General features: G+C 45.4%; 1 long non-coding RNA gene across 1 annotated transcript in view; it reads right to left on the bottom strand.

The window, feature by feature from the left end:
• Positions 1 to 360: 360 nt before the first annotated feature.
• The window catches only part of LOC114687247, a 30538-nt gene continuing 10113 nt past the window's right edge, over positions 361 to 20785 (bottom strand). Inside the window, exon 2 of the long non-coding RNA XR_005091046.1 lies at positions 361 to 1352. This is a non-coding gene — a long non-coding RNA (uncharacterized LOC114687247). The remainder of the gene's footprint in view (positions 1353 to 20785) is intronic.

Genomic DNA, 20785 nt, shown 5'->3' with positions numbered 1-20785 from the left:
CTTACTACTGAATGTCTTCTTGAGTTTGGCATACTGACTGGCACTTTGCTCTGGTCTGTCTTCTCACAGCTTTTATCTCATTTGGCATGTGACAGCTTGAATGTGATCACTTGCCTGTGGGTTCATGTGCTGAATGCTTCCTTTCCCAGCTACAGGCTATTCTGGGAAGTGGTAGAAACTCTAGGATGTAGAACCTATTGAAGGAACTAGGTCACTGGAGGTGTGAATTTGGAGATACATCTTCTCTTACCCTTTCCTGTTGACCTTTTTGCTTCCTGCTGCCATGTTTTTCTACATTGACAATCTGCTACTCTGTGTCCCAGGAACAAAGCCAGATAACTATGCACTGAAACCATGAACTAAAATAATTATTGTTTTCCCTTTATTTCTGTTGGGTATTTGTCATGGCAATTGGGAAAAAAAATCCAACACATTGTTTTTTTTCCGAGACAAGGTCCCACCATACAGCCTAGGCTAGTCTCAGATTCAAATCTTCTTGCCTCGGCCTCCTGAGTGCTGGGATTACAGGCATAAACTACCACAACCCCACTCCCTGCTGACGTTTCTAAAGCATTTTCTGGCTTCCAAATCCACAGTGGCTTCCTGTTGCCAAAAGCAATCTTGAAAGACAGTGGGGCACAACAGCCAGGGCCGAGAGGCAGGAAATCTGTGTTCTAGATTCGATCGAAACGGCAAAAAAATTAAATTCTTCTCAATGTCTCTTGTCTTATTTTCAAAATAGGGAAGGTTGTATTTCCAGGTTTACATTTTTAAAAATTGTTTTTTGAGATTATAATTACATGATTTCTCCCTTTTCTCTCCTCCCTCCCATATACTTTTCCTTGTTCTCTTTCAAATTTGTGGCCTGTTTTTAAATTAATTGTCAAACATATATCCCTAAATGCATTAATAAAATTTTCTCAGTCTGAATAATGTTACTTGTGTGTCCATTTTTCAGGGCTGACCATTTGGTACTGGATGAGTAACTGGTGCTCTTCCCTAGGGAAGAGTGCTTCTCCCACTCTCAGCATTTTTTAGTTGCCTAGAGTTTCGTGTACAGCCGAGGCCCCTTGAGTCCCCATCCATGTCAGCATGACCTGATGTCATCCCTGTTCACGTCATGTTTCGGCAGTCATGTTTCGGAGACTTCCAGGGTGTAGCTTCAGACATTCCTAGGAGACACAACCTCACAGCAAACGTCCTGGTCCTCTGGCTCTCATAGTCTTTCCTCCCCCACTTCCACAGTTACCCTGGAGCCTTAGGAACAGGGGTTGTGTTGCAGTCTATCAGCTGGAACCAGGCTCCACAACTCAGCTTTTCGATTGGTTGTGATTTTCTGTGATGGTCTCCATCTGTTGCAAAGAGAAATTTCCGTGAAGGGGTTAGGATTACATTTACTCCTGAGTATAAGGACAAATATTTAAAATGTAGTTAGGGATTATACTGCCTTAGTAAAGTGGAGGTTGAAAGTTCTCCATAAAATATAAACCATGACTTCACTAGCCTGGGATAGTTAACTAGCTTTCCGGTGCCAGGCATGATTCCCTCTTACTGAGTTAGTCTGACGGGCCTTAAGAACAATCATTGAGCTGTTGGTTATGGCCAAGGTACGTTTGTGTGCCACTACTTCACTACCTTAGGATTCTTATGCTACGCTGGCCATTGCTGTGATTCATATGGAACTACAAAAGACTCTGGATAGCAAAACAATTCTGAGCAAAAAGAACAGTGCTGGAGGAATTGCCATTCCAAATCTCAAGATATATGACAGAGTCATTGTTAGCATTCAGACCCACTTCCTGGAATCCTGGCCAATAAGCAGATAATACCCTGGCTCACCCAGCATCCTGACGCAATCCTACGTTCCTTTAAGAAAGAAGCTCTCCCACTTACTTCACTCTCTCTTCTTCCTCCCTCTCCATTCCCATGAGGTATGCACCTGCTTGCACACTCACCCTCCTTCCCTCCCTCCTCCCCTTCCTTTCACCTTCCCTCCCTTCCCTTCTCCCTTCCCTTCAAACTTTCCACATGGATGCTGTGTCTGCTGGGTGTGAATAACTTTCTAGTATGTCCCCTTGGCTGCCACCGGCATGGTGTGTCTTTCTCGAGGTTCCCACACACCATGACTGCCATGTACCATTTTAACATTGGTGCTAAATGACTGGCAGAGGCCCTCGTTGGCGCTTTCTCCTGCCTGCGGTCGGTCAGCCCGAGACACACTGGGATCTCTGGAACCTTCAACACCATCCTAATCAGTAAGCCTCCCTTTGGCCATTTCCCGTAAAGTGAGAATTCGTCTCATCTCGACTGTGGTCTCTCACCTCTTGGCCTCATTTCTAAGTCTTGGTACCAAGCAACCACATGTCCCTCGGGCTTAGCTGCCCTCAGGCTGCGGCTCTGTGTTGGAGGAAATACTGCAGCAGCCTGTGCCATCGTGCTTGGACCTCAGCATCCTTTGGGCCCCTGCTCTGCGTTTGATGAATCGCTCAGCAGTTTGCGACCTCTGCCTCACTCATGGGAAATTGGTCAGATCCAAGGTTCTTGGGCTATGCACTCCCGCCCCGTCCGTCCCTCCTGCCCACAGCTGCTCACGGCTCATGGCCGGGATGGGCCACGTGGAACCGAGCCCCCACCCCCGCTGCCCACCCTTGGCCACCGCTCCTGTTGCCGCTACCTGGTGCCTCCCCTATCTTCTGCTCCTTCCCGGCTTTCTCCCGCTGTGCTGGCTCTCAGTCTACGCCTGCAGTCCTGTAAATTCTTACCTCTGGATTTTTAAGTTGGTCACCTGACATTTGCTGGGAAGTTTTGTCTGTCGTTCTGTTAAAAAGGTTTATTTCATATGTGCGGATGGAAATGTGTGATTGATGGGATCACATGAATGTGTTTCTGACTGACTTTTGAATGCTTGAGTTTATGTGCTCCATATATGTTCTGTATGTCTTGGGAAAACAAACAAACACATGACCACGTGGTCAGATGCCATCTTGACTAAGGTCAAAGACAGACAGGTCATATGGCTCTCTCACCATATTTGATAAGGGCAGTCATGTGGTCAGGCGTCATCTTGACTGAGGTGGTCATTTGCCATCTTTGATGTGGGGGGCCTGCCTCTCCCAACTCCCGCCCTGTCGAGGTTTTCCACTCTCAAACTTCTTGCACTAACTCTGTTGCCCATGGCATGTTTGTTTAGTCCATTGGGGTTGCCCACTTCACGCCAGGATCTCACTCGCCTGGGGCAGATCTGTTGCCTCCCATCCGTACCAGGTCTGCTTTCTGAATCACCCTCTTACACTTGTAACAAATTTGCTGCTGGGTGGTGGTGGCCCAAGCCTTTAATCCCAGCACTCGGGAGGCATAGCCAGGAAGATCTCTGTGAGTTCGAGGCCAGCCTGGGCTACAGAGTGAGTTCCAAGAAAGGCGCAAAGCAACACAGAGAAACCCTGTCTCGAAAAAACCAAACAACAACAACAAAAATTTGCTTTCTTGCTCACCCGACACCTTTACAGTTTGCTACAACTTGTGAGTCAGAGATGAAGAGATCAGCTTCATCCTGTTCAGCACATACTGGTTCTCCCTTTCCTCTTATTACTCAACTTCTGTTCAATATATCTCTATGTGTATGCATGTGACTTGGATTTAACTCTATATGTGTGAATGTACGCTAGCTTTAATTCTGCCTGTATATATATATATATATATATATATATATATACACACACACAACTCTGTATATTCATGGCCTATGTGAACATTCTTTACCTTAAGATTTATAAATTTATTTTATTAGATTTTCTTCTCTGTTAGCATTCCATTTTCTGTGTTGTAAAAATGATATATATTTTTTTTTTGTTTTCATTATCTCTATATTCACTGGCACAGTTCCAGCAGCAGAAGCTCTTTTTCTGACCAGTGGTCAGGACTTTGTGTCCAGCATTCTTGGGCATATGATTGCCACACTGTTCATGGCAGTTCATTGTTGGACCATTGGTCAATCTGTGTTCATTGTAGCAATTGTCACTACACTGTCTATGTGTTGCACTGTTGACACTGATTTCATGGCAAACCTCTCCTAATGGATTACACATTATACATCTTGATTTACTAGGGATTTCTTTTCTGAGACTCTGGTGGTATTCATAGGGAAGCAGAGAAGCACTAAGATTCTGGTAAGGACTTGGTTGGCTCTGCTGGAGGAATGACATTACTATCTTCATGGGAGACTCTTTTTTACATGTTACATTCCATGTCTTTTGAGAAGAAAGAAGAAAGACATGTGGCTGAACACAAGAGGAAATGAGGCCACTGGTGATAAAGAATCCATCCTTTGTTGTTTCTGGTTACGAGGAAATGATGCTGACCAGGAGATCCAAGAATCAGGATTGTGATGCTACAGATTTTCAACTGCATCTGCTACTTCCATCCTACCAGGATTAAAAGGTCCTACTCCAGTCTTGGTAATGGAGGTGTTTTCCTTATTTCTGCCAAATGCTTCACCAGATTGGCACTAAGGCTATAGGCCTAAAAGTTCCAAATAAGTTCATAAATTTTAACTCTTGTCTCTAGTCAACATCTGTTTCAGCAGGCTTCCATTTGGCTGACTGACACATCCAGGCATCGGCTCCCGACTTCAACCTGTGAGCCATGGACATACTGAAAGCTGATATGGACCAAGCCAGCTGATATGAATACTCTTTGTTTCCAGCTGAATCAAATCAGATGCTTCTGATTAATACCCCACTGCCTAGATTCCCTCCTTACTGCTGACTAGCCTTTCAGCCTTCCTGGAATCTGACCATCAACTCCCTGTTTCAGCTTGAAGCAGTTACAGAAGAGAATATGTTATCCTATGTTCCCTGCTCCCAAAACCAGCAAAAAGGCTAAGTTAAAGGTAAGCCCCCTGGCATAGGGGACAAAATGACTACCTAATGCCCATTGATATACCAGGAAACTGGACCCAAAATTGTCAATGGATAGATTTATTAACTAAAATGGTTCTGCAATAAGACACTTGACCTTCTTTATGCAGAACCAAAGAGGTATTATATGACTTTATGAAATTATTATTTCTATATAAATCATTCAGGATTACAATCTGGCTGTACTCAAAGATCAGATCAAACTACAGAGCATTAAAAATGGTAATAGATGCAGATATTGCTGCCAATGGCTTAAAAAATGTCTCTCTTACTCAAGGTCTATTCAGGCTTAAGAATGTAATCCTCCTTGTCCTTGCTAATTTTGTTAAGCTGTAACTAATTGGGAAAACTATATGTCCAAATTGAATTTATATATGCTCTCAAAGATAAGCCACGTTTGGAAAAATTGTTCTCCTCTCTAGCTGAAGTAGTTCTCCATGATAAAGAGGCCTTGACCTAAAATATGTTCAATTGGTCCCCCTGGTTATTATTCCTTCAACAAGGGGACTTATGTGAGATCTTGGAAGAGCAATGCTGTTTTTGTGTCAACTGCTCAGAGGTCAATGGATACTCCATGGCCCTGCTAAAAAAGCAGATCCATATATGCTTTCAAAATTAAGTCTAAATAACATTTGATTTTGTTCCCCGAAATTCATCATGATGTAGACAGCCACGTGGCTGACAGTCATCTTTTACTGAGGTTTACTAAGGTTAAAAAATACATTTAGTCCTATTGAGCTCTCTGTTTATTTTATCTCCTTATAGAGCAAAGAAACAACAAGCCTCAAATACCTTAGACTGGTATGAAATTTATCTGTTCAGATTATCAAAAGCCAACTTAGAGATTTACACCTATGTCTTTGCCAAGTGCTCAACACCAAGCTTCTAAAGATTTTAAATAAATGATGGCATATGTTTGATAAATTATATATATATATATGTTCTATAATGGAGTTTCTGGTCCGCTGAGGGGGTCCTTTTCCCAGAGTTGGGCCACACCCAACTCACAAGCCCCTTTTTCCTGTTCCCATTTGACGCTGTGATCTTTCCTGTCACTCTTCTTTGCCTTCTCAGGAGACAGTAAGTCCTAGTCTTATGAAAGCTACTAACATATTGAAGACTGTTAGGGAACACAAGTTGATAGTCAGTCATTCATACCTAATAGACAGTCCTCAAATGCTCAGAGATTTACAGAATATGTTATTTAAAATGTTGATCAAACGGCTTATTATGTCAGACAGAGACTCCCATATCCTAGCACTCCCATATCCTAGCAGTGACCCAAGGTCTCTGAAGAAGATTATGAGGCACCATGATGTCCCCACCTGCATTATGGCAATGCTGACCTCTGGGCAAGGTGCCCTAATGTGACGCCTGCCACCAGGACCCAGCCCAGACTGTGGACAAGCAACAGGTCATTGGAGAATTGATTGCACCCCTTTTGTCTAGACAAAGTAAGATCAGTCTTCCCTATGTCCTTCTTCCATGGACCCTCCCACCTTATGGGCCTAGCAGCCAAAGATTGATGCTGTTTTGATACTTCTGCCTCCAACAATGTGGAGACCTGGGTATGGCTTACTGGGTATGGACTTGTCCCTGTCATTTTTAACAGATTCAAAAGCTGCTTGGTCTGCACTCAGGTAAAATTTATCCTTCTCGGATCTCTGATGCCATTTGACAACCAGGCTTTGCTTCAGCTGCCTTCTCAGTTCTCTATGTAAAATTCACAGCCTCGTTCTCTTAGGGCTAATACTGTTCCCAGTATCTCCTGGTGAATTAGATAAAAAGAAGCAGCTTTAAGGTTTGTTTATATGAAGACAGGAAAGCTGTCTCACTTCTGTTCACTTACTTATCCTTCTTAGATGTGATGATACGATGTTTGCCAGTTTTAACAGCTCTCTCCCCCAACACAAAGGTTTCTGTGGACTTTATTGGTCCCAGCTTTTAGAGACAGGCTAGCATTGGAGAAGGTGGGGAAGCCTCCCTCCTCCTTCTTCACTCACTCAACCACTTCCATTCAGTAAATTTCCTCTGGTTACAAATTTAAAGACGTGTTTAATTGGGCTGAAACCAGGCCCTAAAGAATGTTCATACTTATTAACCCAAGGCCATAGCTTTTGCTGTGACACCAAGATGTAAATCTTTTCCAGTTGCTTTACAGACACTTATACATCCCTGCACAGTTCCACCCCTCCTTCCAGACTCTCACAAAGGCCAGTCTACAGGAAGTCCTCCAGATATGACACCCCTGCACCAGCTCTGATGAGGCCAACCACCAACCAGGCGAATACTGACACGTTAACTTCACCCACATGCCCACTCATAAAAACTGTTATCTCCTAATTTGTTGACACCTTACAGAGCCATTTCCCACCTCCAGAAAAACAGCAGATGTGATGGCTCCTGTGCTCCTGACTTGGCATGCCATTCCCCTAAAGTCCTGGTATCACCACTCCAGACTCAAGGGCATATCTGCTCTTTTGTCTGGCTCATTCACCCCTGCCTCGTCTGTACAACCAGGGCACTCTTCCATTCCATTCTTTCTGGCAGTCTTCACTTTTCCCATGGCTAGCCCTGATGGCCCATGATAACAATCCATTTTTTTTCTCCTAGCAATCTGCCTTTTCAGCTCCCTCAAGGAGCAGATGCCTGAGATCCCCATGATGACAGCTAACTGAACTTCTTCACTCACACCTCCTGCCATGTGTGACCTCTACTCCCAACTTTCCCTGCCAGAAGCAGTCTTGAGAATTCAGCACCCTCTTTCCCTCCACTTGCCATCCATAACTCACCTTTTTCTAATAATCGAAAAGGGAGGAATGTTAGCATTCAGACCCACTTCTTGGAATCCTGACCAGAAGCAGATAATACCCTGGCCCCCCTCAGCATCCTGATGCCATCCTAAGTTCCTTTGAAGAAAGAACCCCCCCTTTAACTCCCCCTTTTTCCTTCCTCTCTCTCTATTCAAAGAGGTGTACACCTCCTCTCTCTCCCCCTCCCTCCTTCCTTCCCTTCCTTTCTCCCTTCCCTCCAATAAAACTTTCCACATGGATGCTGTGTCTGTATGGTGTAACTTTCTGCCATGCCCCCTTGGCTGCCACCCGCATGGTGTGTCTTTCTCGTGACTCCCACCCGCCGTGACTACAGAGTGCTGTTTTAACAGTTACGGTAAAAAAAAAAAAATATATTGTCCTTGCACAAAAATAAATATGTAGTCCATGGAACAAAATACAAAACTCAAGCAGAGTACACATAACTTCAGCCATTTAATATTTGACAAAGATGCCAAAGACATATGCTGGAGAAAAGTAAGCACCCTCAACAAATGGTGCTGGAAAAACGGGATGTGCACATTCAGAAGAATGAAAGTAGACCTGTAGTTATCACTTTGTTCAAGAACCAGCTCCAAGCAGATCAAAGACCTTAATGTGAGCCTGCAACACTGAAACTGTTGGAAGAAAACACAGGCAGTGCTGTGTGTGATGCAGGAAAGGAAAGATGTTCTGAACGGGACTCCATTTGCCCATGAATTAGGGCCCAAATCGATTAAGTGTGACTTCATAAAACTAAAAAACAATTAGTTAGGTAAAGAGGAAGCTCACGGAGTGGGTGAGAATCTCTGCCAGCTAGACATCTGACAGAGGATTAATAGCCAGAATACATAAGGAACTAAAAAAACAAAAAGTCATAAAACTAAATGACCTATTTGAAAAATGGCCCTAGGACCTGAACAGGGAGTTTCCTAAAGAAGAAAAAATGGCTAAGAAATATCTCAAAAACTGTTCTTTGGCCCTAGCAATTAGGGAAATGCAAATCAAAACAACTCGGAGGTTTCATCTTTCACTAGTCAGAATGGCAAAGGTCAACAAAACAACTGACAATAAATGCCGGGGGTGGGGTGAGGAACAGGGGGTCTAGCTTCACACGTCCGTGTTTTCCTTCTACCACACAAGCCCTACCAGTTATCCACTGCCCTCACATCGTCCTTCACACATTTCCTTGGTGGTCCGTATGCTCTAAGGTGTCTGTTTCTTTCAGGTCACAGGCTCACCCGTTTTAACACGCTATGACCCTGTGCTGCCCAATGCTCCAGTCAGCGCCTCACCTAGGGGGACGTCACCTTTCCTAATTTTTTGCCTTGGTTTAAGGCCTTCCAGAACCCACTCTCTACCTATTCTCCTACCACACAGCCACCCCTCCCACCAAAGAAAGTAAATGTAACAAGTTGTGACAGGCAGGGAAGAATTTTACTCTGTATGGTCACATTGAGAAGACAGAGATCAAGCATTTCAGACAGAAGCTTTTAAACTAGAGGTGTGCGTAACTAAGTAATCTAGTAAGGTGGGATCTGGATGAACGCTATCTTAGCCCTGGTGCTGAAAGGTGGGCTCAGAGAAATCTTAATCAGTTGAGTGGACTTTCAGGTTCCCATGAAATGATGGCTACTGCTTGGAGTATTTGGGGTAGCACCAGCTCTCATCCTGAGGTAATGGCTCCCACTTAAGATGACGCTCTCATGGGATGATCTGTCTATGAGATTTGATGGTTGCTGGAATCCAAGGTTGCTCCACACATGGGACAATGATTGGAGACTTCTAGGTACATTCTGGGGCTACTGCATAATGGTATTTAAAACCAGAAAGCAAAACACTTCCATTACTTTTATTTTCATACAATGAGCCTTGAAGGGTTTTGTGATAGGTTAAGTAAATTTAGGGCAAATCAACCTTGTATCATTGGTTTTCAGACACACAAATTTTGAGTGATTTCTATGTCTATAGGCAGATTTGAGCAGGACTCCAAGAGTCTTATGACAGGGAAGACAGATACAAAATGAAAGCAGAGACACCATGCTTTATCTTGCTTTTAGTCGTCTGTCTGTCAGGCATCTGCAGACCCATGTGAAGGGTCAGTGATTTTTAACAAAGGCAGTTTCCAAATCTGTGTCACAAATGTGGGCAGGAAAGACAATGAAACTGAAACTCTGCTGAATTCCTGGCACTAATAATAGCTTGAAACAAATCCAACGAGCTCCTTATCAGTAAAGAGAAGTCAAAGCCCTCCTTGATCTCAAATCTGAAACTAAGTTTCAATGGGGCCATCATAGTGATGTATGTCCTCAATGTTCATCATCCGTTCATCCGTATAGAGGCAACAGGCAAGTTTGCCCTACCAAGTTGTTGGGTTTTTTTTTTTTTTTTTTTTTTTTGTCTTGTTGGTGGAGGGTGAGATAGCCACGCAAAGGCTACAATTAAAGGGTAGCACTGCTGTTGGGGGCTATCAGTTTTCTCTAGGTATTAACTGACCATGGCCATCATGGAGCTGAGTTTGACGCAGTAGCTGGTCTGTGCAACAGAAATGGGGCTACCACTTATTAACATTGCTTGGTAGAGGTGGGAGGGGTCACGGGACCCTTACCTGGGATTATAACTACCACTCTCTCTTGCATTCCTGGGGCGTGCTAGAGTGTAGAGCAATTGGAAGGTTAACTTAGAGCTGTACTTGACAGTGCCAGTTTCCTTGAGGTTGGGACCTATGCCAAAGTATGTCCTAGTAGGCAGGTTGGCAGAGATGTACCACTAGGGGCAGGCCTTCTAGGTGATAGTCATTTCTGGTACTGGCCTGAGCATTACTGGTCAGCCACCATGATGTGGTCAACTGCCTCAGACTCCCACCAATATCGACTGGGCTGCTCTACCACAAATACTTTTACATGGACTGAGTTCCCCTAAAACTCTCAAGACAAATCTTTCTTCCCTGAAGTTGCCTTTGTCAGAAATTGTATCACAGTGATGAGAAAAGTAATGAATACAGCATTTTTAGCCACAGACATGTGGGTGCTAGCATAATCACCAATCCCATGGAGGCCCATTTCTCTGATGCAAAGACTGATGTTATTGTCATCAGATGTTCTGGGTTCCAAAAATATAAATACCTTGGTACTTCATCTTGTCAACTCCAGTAGACTGAGAAGTATCTATCTATATTAGTAACACACCTTTCCAGGTGATTCTGAGTGTATTTCCAAAGAGAGATCATGAGGGCTCTAATATTGGTTTATTAGACATTTAAGTATACTATTAGGAGGTGGAAGCGCTGTGAAAAGTGAGGTCCAGGGCTGGAGAGATGGCTCAGAGGTTAAGAGCACTGACTGTTCTTCCAGAGGTCCCAGCAACCACATGGTGGCTCACAACCATCTATAATGAGATCTGGTGCCCTTTTCTGGTGTGCAGACATACATACAAACAGAACACTGTATACATAGTAGATAAATAAACCTTTACAAAAAAAAAAAAGATTTATAAAAAAAAAAGAAAGAAAGAAAGAAAGAAAGAAAGAAAGAAAGAAAGAAAGAAAGAAAGAAAGAAAGAAAGAAAAGTGAGGTCCAGAGGAGGAAAGCGAGTCCCTGGGGCTGTGCCTCTGGAGGGTGTTCCTTGGCCCTGGCCCCCTCCTATTACTCCTCGTTTGTTTTCTGGCAATCACACGGTAAACAGCGTTGGTCCCCTAATCCTCACTCACATTTTCTCTGCCATGCCCTGGGTCTAAGATCTGTGGATTCATCTGACCATGGGCTGCAGCTTCCAAAGCCGGAAACCAAAACCTATCACTCCCCCTTTGCCAGTGATGGGTCTCAGGACCAGCGTTCCTGCTGAAGTCTCTCAGCCTCTGTCTCTGTATCTTAATCACGAAGTTGCAGCTTTTCTTCAGCAGCCAGAAGGCTGCACAGCCTAAGGAACACAAGTGGCGGCAGGGTTGCCAAGACGAGCTTTCCCAGACAGGTGGTCCCTTACTGCAGCTTTGACGGCTGCACCTCACATGGACTTCTGTCTGCAGCTGTCTTCAGCAAGTCCACTGTGCACCATGGGGGAGGAGAGAGACAACACTTCCAAAGGTTTTAATAAATCACCACGTAAGTGGGTCACTGACCGTTCAGGGCTGCAGGGCAAGGACTCGGGAGCCTTGTTTCTCCCGGCAGCCCTGAACAGGGGCAGAAGTGGGTTCATAAGCACAAAAATTACAAACGTTTGTTGCCAAGTTTCAATTACAATTTTCACCAGTTGGAAGTAAAAGATCAGGAACTTCCTGTGTGTTCATCATTGTCATCCGACACACAATGGGAGCTTTTCAGTCCAACCAACCAGATTCATGTGTTCTTTCTGCGGTTAGGAATAGCCATGATGTTTTAAAGAGCTAAGGGGCATAACAGACTATTTCTATTGGTTAAGGAGGAGGTTGGTCAGCTATTGGGAAGTTCCCTCCCCCCCCCCCCCCCCCCCAGGGCTTGGGAACTTGACTGTGTTTCACCCTACAGGTAAAATGGAGTCTGAAGTCAAAACTGGCAGTACTCAGGCCAAGGTGCTTTCGCCTGCTCCCTTCAAAACATTCCCTGTTCCTGACACTCTTTGTGATCCACATTCCTATCAACAATTTTGGCCTTTTCAGGTCACATCAGAGTCAGCCATTAAGGTCTGTTTACAACATTCTATTTAGAATCCCCTCTGTGGGTGTTGTTTGTTTGTTCGTTTGGTTGTTTGTTTCACTATTACAGGCCAGTGGGAAATTGCACTGCCCCTAGTCTTCCACAGAGAGCTCCGAGACTTGGAAATCCCCACCACCGAGGCTCAGTGTTAACTGCCAAACAATGTTTAAAAGTCAGTGGCAAAGCAATACTTCCGGTAGTGCTACACTTTTCCTCTAGCTCGCTGCACATGCTCCAAAGACCCCATAAAAGCCTGCCCCTCGCCCAGCCTCTGCTGTCTCTGCTCCTGGCCAGAGGCAGCTGCGTTCTGTGTTTCTCCCCAATAAATCACTTGCATGAGGTTTGTTGCATTGTGTGACTTTGTGGTTGATATTCCTTGGCTCACAACTGCCAACATGCCCTCATGCCAGAAAAACCTTTACGGGTGGGATCAAATTCAAAGTTTTCTTGCACATGTTAGGCACATGCTCTACCACTGAGGTACACCCTAGCCCTCTCTTGGAATACATAATTTCTTATTCCATGGAATTTCTTAGGATAATTTTTAAATTGTCTTTTTAGCCTTGCACAAAATGTCTCCAGAAGCTCAGACTGCTTCTTGATCACTCACCATCAACAAAGCACTCTGAACCTCAGTTGACAGTCTGACCATACCAGTGTTTCTCAACCTGTGGGTTGTGACCCCTTTGACAAACTGCTATCTCCAAAAATACTTACATTATGATTTATAACAGTAGCAAAATTACAGTTATGAAGTAGCCACAAAATTTTATGGTTGGGGTCACCACAGTACGCTGAACTAAATTAAATGGTCGAAGCATTAGGAAGGTTGAGAACCACTGGTCTATACCTACTGTGTATCCTGTGAGCTAAGGGAAGTTGAGATGGCCTAATAAAATAAAGCAATAGCAAAACATAGACGATTTTAAAGTGGCTATAAATTCAGAGAAAAAAACCTAGAGCACCTCACAATTACACTAGATGAGAGAAGACACTCTATAAAGATATACAGGCCATGCAATCCAAGATAAGCAGGGGAGGAAGTGTCATGGAGGAAGTCAGGGGCTGTAAGAAGTTCCAAGAGGAACAGGTGGCCTCACCTGCTCTCTAATAGAAAAGGAAGCTGTAGCTGTCCTGGGCTGCAGCTTCCCTCAGCGGGAGGGAGAATGCTCACTTAGCCTCTGTGAGGCCCTGGGTTCAATCTCCATCAACATAGGAATGGGAAAGGAGGAGGAGAGACGAGAAGGAGGGAAAGAAACGGAGTAAAATTAACACTAAGAGCTTGTTTAAAAAACGTAGCCAGTGGAGCTGCGCTGGTCGCCCAGAGCCTCACTGTGAGGTCTGAAGCATGGCTGTGGTTGTGGTTGGCAGTGGTTGTTGGTACCCACTGCAGGGCTTTGGAGCAGCTCAGGGGAGTCCGAAAGACCCGCGGAAGCCCGAGGGGAGATGCAGTGGTGAAGGAGGAAGCCTGCAGCGCCAGAAGTATCCCCAGAAGAAATAAAACAAGGCAGGTCCTGTGGTGATTTTAAAAAGTGGACTCAAAGAATTGGAAGGAAAGGTGGTAGAGCAGAGCTGTGAACCTCGGGGAGAATGGCAAAACTCCAGCGATGAAGGGTACAGGAGCCATACGGGAGCATGGCTCAAGTGGACAAAGAACATGGCATTACTGAATAGGGTTAGTCTTCGGCCCGAGGGCCTGCCTGCAGTGTGCCACTGCTGCTCGGCTCTCCCTGCTGGGAGGACGCGGGGGAGGGGGGACAGGAGGGGTTGGGGGGAGGCGTTGGGAGGGCTGGGGGGCTGGCGCAGGGCAGAGACGCTGCCCACAGGCTGCAAGCACAATAGTCGCACTCTGGAGAAGTCTGCAGTGCGGTGGTGGACTGGAGCTCGCACGGATCCTGCCCCTGGTGCCCCTAGACACTCTGTTTAGCAGTAAGATCACTCTGACTTTGGGCAACAGCAGGATATCCAAGACAAGTCTCAGCAATGGTCCAGTATTTAGGGTGCTTCAGAAACCAGAAACCTTAAACCAGACCATTGACTTGTTGCAATGGGTATTTGCGTGTAAAGTTGCATGGGAAAAAAAAAAAAAAAAAAAAAAAAAAAAAAAAAAAAAAAATCGACCGTGGGACACACTACAGTTTGCAGTGCCACTACAATGAGCGGATATTCGAAGGAGAGGTGGGAAAGACTGAGGAATGGAGCAGTGTGTTCAAAGTAGGGAGAGGTGAACTAGAGAAGTGTTGGCAGTGACAGGTGAGGAAGAAGGCTGTGACGGATGGGGAACATGTCCATGGTGAGTAGGGCTGGCAGGGTGCTGTGTGGTGGACTGGAGCTTTCGCAGACTCAGCCCCTGCCCAGCTGCACAATCACCCTGGCTGAGTAATGACAGGATATCGGAGATGAAGAATGGTCCATTTTCTGGAATGGACCTCCTTGAAAGTCCTCCAGGGTCTGTGCCGCCCTTGCAGGCCATGTTGGTATCTGTGGTCTGTGCTACAGCCCGAGGACATGCTGGTGTCCATGTCCTTGCTTCTGCCCCAAGCTGTGTTGCAGCCTGAGGTTCATGTGGATGTCCATGGTCTGGGCTTCCATTGGAGGCCATGCTGGTGTCCATGGTCCATGCTACCACCACAGGCCAGGAGGATGTCCAGCTGCAGCTGGGGACCGTGTTGATGTCCATGGCCTTACTGAATTCCCCACCGCTACCTGCTGGTGCAGCCTTCTCCCAGGGTCCAGGACAGATGCTACAAGCAGCTGGGATACTAATCTGAGGGATATCAAATGAATCTAAGCACACAGAGCTCTTTAGTCCATCACTTTATTCTTCTAAGTCAATCCCACAGGTGCTGTGGGGGTGCCGGTATATATATACAAGCAGCGATTCTTTGGTAATGCAATGCCAGGCTTAAAGTTTTCAGGGTCGCAGAGAGAGGTGATAAGATACACACATAGAGCAATAATTGTCAGCTTCCAAAAACAACCCAAAGGGGGAGCGACTAGTGGGGAGTTCTCTGGTAGGGTCAACTAAAGGCTAAAATCAATTAGGGGGTTGTAAAAAGGAATTTATGTGCTCAGACTATAATCTTAGAAGAGGCTAGATAAAGTGTTAGGAGTCTATATGTGTCAGTATAAGACACTAGTAAAGCAAAACTGTCTTTTTTCCTTAGGCGCTGCTTTTTGTCCCATCTTATCTTGGCTGTGCCGCTTTCTGGAAGGGCTCTGGAAGGGCAGGGAAAGAATACTCAGTTGCTAGGCAACTTATATCACAATGTGCAGTATTTGATTAGTAAAGGCACTTTTGCCCTGTGTTAATTGCTAAGGAGCGAATCTTTAGAACTAGAAACAGCACCTGGGCTGAGATAAAAGAGGGAGGATTGAAGCTTAATTTGCACAAGAAATGAAGCTTGGCACCTGTCATCCTCCCGTCCTTGTCCACTGTCTCCTAGGGTCAGTGGGAAATAACTACCTTACCCAGTAACTAGCAGATGGCCAAAACATCATCCCAGAAATTCGAGCAGTAAGTTTCTTAAATTAGGGTCTTGTGTAAATAAACTGGGGTGAAGGTAAGGAGTTGAGGATTCAATTGTTAGTGGTTATTTTTCTCATCTGTAGGTGAGATGAGCTAATGTTTATCTATCTGCAGTTTGTCCTTGAATGTAGAAAGGTATCTTAGCTGAAATACTTCTGTTTGGAAAATGGCCTTGGCCAGATGTTTGCTAGTGAAGAATAAACACAGCTGGGGAATGCTATCCAAATACCCTAAATGTATAGGGGAAGTTGTGCCCAAATAAAGCATCAATCACACTGTTAGAAGTTCTTGTGAGAGAAATCAAATGGGAAGCTACAATAGCACACAAGAAATTCACTGCAGGATACAGCTAATACATCCAAAAGCCAGTATCACCAAGATTCCTTGAGTTTTGGCTATGCTCTGGAAAAAAATCCTTGACTCTTCCAGGTATTAGCTTTTGTCATTGTCAGCTGAATTCCTACTTCATATTCTGGGGCTCACAGCATGGTATGTGTTGCCAATGAAGGCCATTCTGATGTCTGTGGTCTGTACCTAAAGCTGTGTTGATGTCTGGGGGCAGGGGGCATGTTGATGGGAATGGCCTGTGCTGTTACCTGAGGCCATGCTGATGTCCATGGTCTGTGCTTTTGCCAGAGGTAACGTGATGTCCATGGTCTGTGCTGCCATCTGAAGCCATGTTGATGTATCCTTGGTACGTGATGCCCCTGAGGCCATGTTGGTGTCCATGGCATGTGCTGCTGCTGAGGGTTATGATGGTGTCTGAGGCTAAGCTGCAGCAGAGGGACGGGTTGATGGCTGTGGTCTGTACTGCCACTGGAGACCATGATGAAGTCTGTAGCACGAGCTGGCTCCAGAGGCCATTTGGATATATGTGGTCTGTGCTACAGGCAAAAACCATGTGGAAGTCCATGATCTGTGTTCCCACTGACTGTAAAGGATAAGGAAGCTTCTTCGGCAATGGTATTGATGGCTGCAGACTCACAGTTGAGAATGAGAGACATAGAAGACTTCTGTAACAACCTCTCCCACCCCAAAAGAAAGGAACAGTCTCGACAGGAAGCCCTTGGAGAGAACACTTAAAAATTGTGATAAGGATGCTGAAGTGTGGCTCTCCACAACTGATGGCTTCCGGGGTGAGACATGACAACTCAGTTTTCTTTACGTGGCTGGTCATGTGAGTGTGACCATGCTACCTACAGTGGGCAACACAAATTGGACTGTTTAGTGGGGGGTTTGCAGGGGTGAGGGCACAGATCTGGGAGGAACAGGAAGTGAGTGTGATCGGGGTGTACTATGTGAAATTCCCAAATAATCAATAAAAAAAAATTATGTTGGAAAAAAATGTAACCAGTGACCTGACAGGAAATCTTCTTAAATGAGGATATGGTGTTTAACAAACTTCAGCAAAATTATATTTCATTTGTTACAACAGTGTGTATTTCAATTCCCTCACATGTTAGAACAAAACACTGTAGATGAACTTGACATGGTAGAAAAAGGGAAAATAAGAGCAGATTCCACAAATGTGATCTTTGGGATGGACTCTTGATGTTAATGATGTGAATACAAACATTATGCCATGCCTGTGCACCTCTGCCTTGTAATACAGACATTGTCAAGAATAAAAACTTTAACAAGCAATACAGCTATAAAGCCCTATGGAAATGGTTTTCTATCTCTGGTTCAGAGGATACTTTAGCATGTGCAAGATTCAAATCATAAATAGCATCAAGTATCTGGATACTCAATAAAGGAAATTTTCAATTACTTGTTTTACATTGTTTTTATTACATTATTATGTTAGATGGGCAACAGTGCTGAGGTCCTAGCTGAAACATCTAGTCTTATGTTCACTAAGTCTGTGCAGCATACCCCAAATGGGTTGTTCCCTCTGCTCTGGCACATATATGAACTGCCTCCTCACCCCGAAACCTCACAGCTACAAACCAGAGGACCTCATTTGGATCAAATGTCACCAAAAGGAATCTTTATGGCCTCACTGGAAGGGACCCCACAAAGTTATTCTGACCACCAGTGATGTCAGCAGTGAAAGAAGATGGAATCAAATTCTGGGTGTACCTCTCCCACCTGAAGCCAGTCCCAGACAGACGACCCAACGAGGATGAATACAAAAGGTGGACTGTATGACTCCATCCATAGGAGCTGAGACTCAACTCTACCTGACTTTCCTATTCTCCTTGATGGGACTGATAAAGTGCCAACAACCTACCAATGCCAGTCCCAATGGGTCCTATTCCACACCATAGATGGAACTATGATAGCCAATGTCACCACAAATGGGTCCCCCACATTCCACATGGATCTCTGTGCCTTACTAGATTGGAAGGCTCCCCCAAGTCTCAGGAAGCTTATGGGTATGTGTATGGGTAGCACAATCATAGCTGTGGGCACTGTATGCTGGAGACCAACCTGGCTAAATATTCATTCTATGCCTGCCCAGCAGGAAAACCAAATTTTGGAGGAGAGGATAATTATCACTCCTCCTGGAGATTCGAGACACATGTGCCATGGGTAAAGGAAAAAGATAGGGAGAAAAACCCTCTCATTGGTGGGTGTTTCACCAATCTGGCTGACTGGCGGGGAAGTTAAATCTGATACAAATGACTGGTTATAATGGTTTATCCACTGCCTGGGCAGCAGGGAAGACATGGGGACTTTGAAGACATGGGACTGGAAAGACTGTGGGACACTTTTTTCTATTCAGAAATTTCCCACATGGGTGGAATGACTCCCAAAACCCATCGGCCCTAACTGAATACTGAACCCTATTCAGGATGAGGGTGAGGTTTTAGGCCCTACAACCATACCTGCTCAGGCCCCATATTGAGGAGGAAAAATGACCCAAGCTCTGGTCCCTAGCCAGACCGACCAAGAGAGCTCTGGAGCCCTTCTCTCTCTAGAATATGTATATAACGCTTTAAATTCTTCCTCTCCAAACCTTATGGAGGACTGCTGGCTGTGTCTTGACCCCAGAACCCCGCCCCCATTATACTGGGATGTACTACACAGCACAGATGGGGGTCGAAAACATCGTATCAGAAATCTGTCTATCATACAAGACAGCCATAGAGAGCAATGCTCCAGGGGAAAGAAATCAACATTACCCTCGGTGGCACAGAGGGCCAAGGGACCTGCTTCCACTCTCCTACTTATCACATGCAGCACTCTCGGTACCAGAGACACTGTAACAGAACCCTTCACCTGCAGCCCTGGCCCGGGACACTGGACACTCCACACTCCTCTTGGAACCACCTCAGGGCTCACTCCCTGCATAAATCCCTTTGTTGTGCCAATGGATTATTATTAAACTCCTTCCCCAAGTGTATTACTATTCTGGTGAAGGGTGACGGGAGTAACTCAACCTTTACCCCCTCATCACAGGCCCAGGACTTTGCCCATTCTAATTCCCTTACTAGTAAGTCTCCAGAAGGCAGGAGCATATGGTGTAAGTGCTGCAGCCCTCATTGAGAGCTAAATTCCTGAGCTCTGGGGAGTCAGACTGACCAGGACTTGGCCACCCTAGAAAAGTCCATGGGCCTTCTGCCCTCCTCTCTCGACTCCTTGGCGGAGGTATTCCACAGAACTGGAGAGGATTAGACCTTCTCCTGCAACAAGGAGGACTTTGTATAGCACTGGGGAGGAGGGCTTTGTATAGCACTGGGGGAGGAGGACTTTGTATAGCATTGGGGAGGAGGACTTTGTATAGCACTGGGAGGAGGACTTTGTATAGCACTGGGAGGAGGACTTTGTATAGCACTGGAGGAGGAAGACTTTGTATAGCCCTGGGGGAGGAGGACTTTGTATAGCACTGGGAGGAGGACTTTGTATAGCATTGGGGAGGAGGACTTTGTATAGCACTGGAGGAGGAGGACTTTGTATAGCACTGGAGGAGGAGGGCTTTGTATAGCACTGGAGGAGGAGGACTTTGTATAGTGCCAGGACAACAGAGCTGCTTCTACACTAACCACACAGAAATGATCAAAGAGAGTCTGAGCTTAGTCAGGAAAAGATTAAGAGAAAGGATCAGCTACACAGGACTGGCTCGAATCCCTTTTCAACTGGTCACCATGGATTACCACCCTGATAATGAGAATGGTGGAACCTTTAGTTATAACTCTATTTGAGAGGGCCAGAGAGCCAGACAAGGGCCATGTCAGGTTTCTAACAGCCCTGCCAGGGACCAGACCTTAGTTTTGGTTTACTGGAGCTGGCTGGAGCTCAGTAAGCAGTTCTTGGGAAAACTACAACTCAGGGGCAACCAACCAATCAGCAGGCACCCCACAGCCTTCTGCTAGCTAAAGATGGCTTTCCCTACCCTGCTACTGAAAAGTCTCTAACTACTAGAGCCACCTACCAATCCTATAACAACCCATAGACTTTTTGTTTAAACCCACCAATCAGCCCCCAGACTAACCTCCCCTCCCTGGAATTCCCCTAACCCTGCTTAAAGGGAGCCTGCAAGCTTCTCATAGGTCACCGTTTGCCACTCTGTCAGATGGTTAGACCCCAACACGTTGGTAATTTGTAATAAATGCTCTTGTTGATTGCATACGTAACTGGCAGTCTTTTATGGGACTTCTCGAGGACCCTAACACTATCAATCATGCTATGTCCCCTTGCCTGCTGAACTCCATCTCCCACTTCATTCAGAAGAGGATTAATGTAGTTAAGCTCCTAGTCCTGCAGGTCCAGTATGGTCCCCTATGGGACCTGGACCTCTGACATCCATGATCTGATGACCCTCTAGAAGGGGGAAGAATGTTAGATTCAGGTTGGCAATAGGAACTCCACTTTGTTCCCGTTTGCTCTACTCTGAGCTGTTACCCAACTCCCTTG

The sequence above is a fragment of the Peromyscus leucopus genome, chromosome 3, assembly GCF_004664715.2.
Source record: "Peromyscus leucopus breed LL Stock chromosome 3, UCI_PerLeu_2.1, whole genome shotgun sequence".
Lineage (NCBI taxonomy): Eukaryota > Metazoa > Chordata > Mammalia > Rodentia > Cricetidae > Peromyscus > Peromyscus leucopus.
Note: the sequence above shows the minus strand (reverse complement) of the source record. Positions and strands in the feature narration are given on the sequence as shown.